Source organism: Podarcis filfolensis (genome assembly GCF_964270895.1).
Source record: "Podarcis filfolensis genome assembly, chromosome: 5".
NCBI classification, from domain to species: domain Eukaryota; kingdom Metazoa; phylum Chordata; class Lepidosauria; order Squamata; family Lacertidae; genus Podarcis; species Podarcis filfolensis.
In genome coordinates, this window is record NC_139608.1 from 43,241,994 (window position 1) to 43,244,929 (window position 2,936).

The window sequence follows — 2,936 nt, forward strand, 5'->3', positions numbered from 1 at the left end:
TTTGTTCTCTGTTGATATGGACTAATTCAATAAAACTCTATGCTACTCTGGTTGGGATTTACTTCTGTTCAGTCTTGCCTGCATGCCAGGAAGTGCTTTAGTCCAGTGTCGTCACTTCACCTCCACCTAGTGCAAAAGACAACAAGGCTCCTGCTTCTTTCAATATAGCAGGGTAGAAGAGGGTATTTCAGCAGGTGAAGGTGACCTAACTATTAAAGGTGACTATTAAGGCCCCGCTTTCTTTTGCATTTGGCCACCCTATTAGGACTAGATGTTAATGGCTATAATAAATGTGTATATTTTAGATAATTTTGCCCAGAAAATATACTAATGCAAAATGGGAATCTCTTCTTCAAATGTAAAGTTAATTTACCAGATGTACAGACTTTGCTCTACACCTTACTAAAGTATAGATATGTCTCCTTTTATTATCATAACTGTACAAGACACATAAGCAGGACACAAAGTCCAACAAAAGCATCAAAACATAGACAATAATCTCAATGGGGTATTTTGATATCTAAAAAATTGCTTCCAGTAATTAACACACATAAGCCATTTTAAATTGGGGGGATACATCCCTCTTCAACAATCACATGCCGTTACCTGTTCACTTTGACTGCAGAACAAATGGGTAGTCCTAATAATGTTCTCTGTTGGAGCTGCTTCCATTCTTCTCTGCTTGTTACAAGTCCAGAAACACACCTGCTCAGTTTCCCCCCTTCCCTCCACAAGAGATACAACGAGGAAGTGCTGCGAATAACTGACAGCTATTCTGACCTATGAGAGGTCTTGTTCCTGGTTTGACCAGCCAATCCATGTGACGGGGGTGATAGGTACCTCTAGCAGCCACCAGGTTTGCAGGCTCAACTGTGTGTCTGTCCCAGGTGAGGAAGTTTGCAGAGCAACATGGAAACAGGTGAGGGGGGCATGGGAGGGGTATGTTAATCAGGGGTTAATTGCATTTCTGAGCGGGTCACCCTTCCCTTTTCGTCTCTCTACTGTCTGTAGATTATTTTGTGCTAGGTCAGAGAGAGTTGCCAGGTAGAACAAGGGCGTTAGGCATGAGAAGGTTTACCTGCAGGTAGCAGGATGCAATTTAATGCAGGTGCTTTCGGGAGACCTGTCCAAGGTGCTGAAACATCCCGCTCCACTCAAACTCGTTGTTGAGAAGTTGCCTACTAGTGGCCTTGTATCAGAATTGGGGCGTGCCCCATATCTTGTCCTCTCCCACAAGGGTTTCTGCGGTCCCCGCCCCCGTGCTGTATCTCTAATGGAAGAGATGACATCACTTATTTATTAAGGTCAGGTCACTCCGCACGCAGGCTTCATTCCAGCTAATGTGCAGGCAAGGAAACGGCGGGGGGGGGGGGGAGACTGGGGCTTGCGTATCAGTGATGCAGAGTAAGCTGGAAAATCCCCCTCTCTTCCCCTGAGTGATTACATAGCAAAAGGAGAGAGATCTCCATCTTCCCGGACTGAACAGCCGTGTAGAGGAACAAATGCCCACGCTTGGGACATAGTCTCTTTTAAGGCTTCTTATTGAGAATGTTACAATGAGCAAAAGCTTTGGCTGTTGCATACTGCTTTATACTGGGTGGAATGCAAAGCTTCCAGGATATTCAGCAGAGAGCATTAAGAGATCAAAGCAGAATTCCTGCAGCATCTCGAGTTATTTACAAGCAAAGCTCTAAAAAGTATTAGTTTTTTGGGCAATTCATTAAAAGTTTTTGAATTATTTTTTTTTAATAGAAAATTATTATTTTCTTATCTATACAGCAAGCTGAAAGCATTTCAGCTTGGCACTGGCTACTGTAAACTAGTGTACCCACTTCAAGCCACCCTAGTGTAATTCTTAAGCGGTAAATGCCTTGAGAAATATAAGCATATCAAGGTAGGGTTACTTCTGGTCTCAGCTGAACAAGTGCATATCCAGTCACGCTGTGCAAACCGGGAAGATTTGGTTGGGATAGCTCAGTCGGTAGAGCACATGAGGCTCTGAATCTCAGGGTCGTGGGTGAAAGATTCTTGCATTGCAAGGGGGTGGACTAGATGACCCTTGTGGTCCCTTCTAACTCTAGAATGATATGATTCTATTAAATTGCCAAGCCATAATCCTGGAGATACATCACTGAAATCAACAGATGTTTTTAGACTAAAAGTGCTAAAATAGAATCACACTGTGACACTGGAAGGAAAAGAATCTGATCCATTTTCTTTTCAGCTTTAATTTTTCTACATTTAGCTAGGTCAGCCATAGTCAAACAATATTATTCCTGCTTTTTATTCTACATAAATTCCATGGAACACAACAGTCCCACTACAATGAAAATGTTTCAAACAATGTTTGCAACATGCTTATGTCTTACTGTAAAAATGTCTTCATCCACCATATTGCTTAGATAATAAATATGAAGTGCCTTCATGTCTGAAACTGTTGAATTAGCATTGGACCCCCCCCACACACACACACACCTAACTTCAAAGAGTGGATGCAGTGAGCACTGTGTGAAAGGTAGTAATATTTTTGTAAAAATTCTGCCAGCCACAAATTTCATTTTTTTAAATTTCAGTTTCTCAACCTTGTGAGTGCAAAAATATTGTTATGACTGTCCTCAAAAGTTCAGGTACTAGAGGGACTGACTGAGGGTATGCTCCCTTGTCAAGGAGACTTCTGGAGTGCCATAAAACATGTTCTTGTTGCACCACAAACTCAAAAGAAATCCATGCAGCCATCCTAAACTTATTTACATAGAAATAAGTCCTGTTTAATTCAATGGGAATTGCTTCCAGTTAAATGTGCATAGGGCTTAAATTTGACTAAAGGCTTTAGGGTAAAAAAATGATAGTATTATTATTACTACTACTACTATTATTACAGAATACATGTCTGGAAGACAGAGAAAGAGCATGAATCTAAACCCATGAGAGGCAAG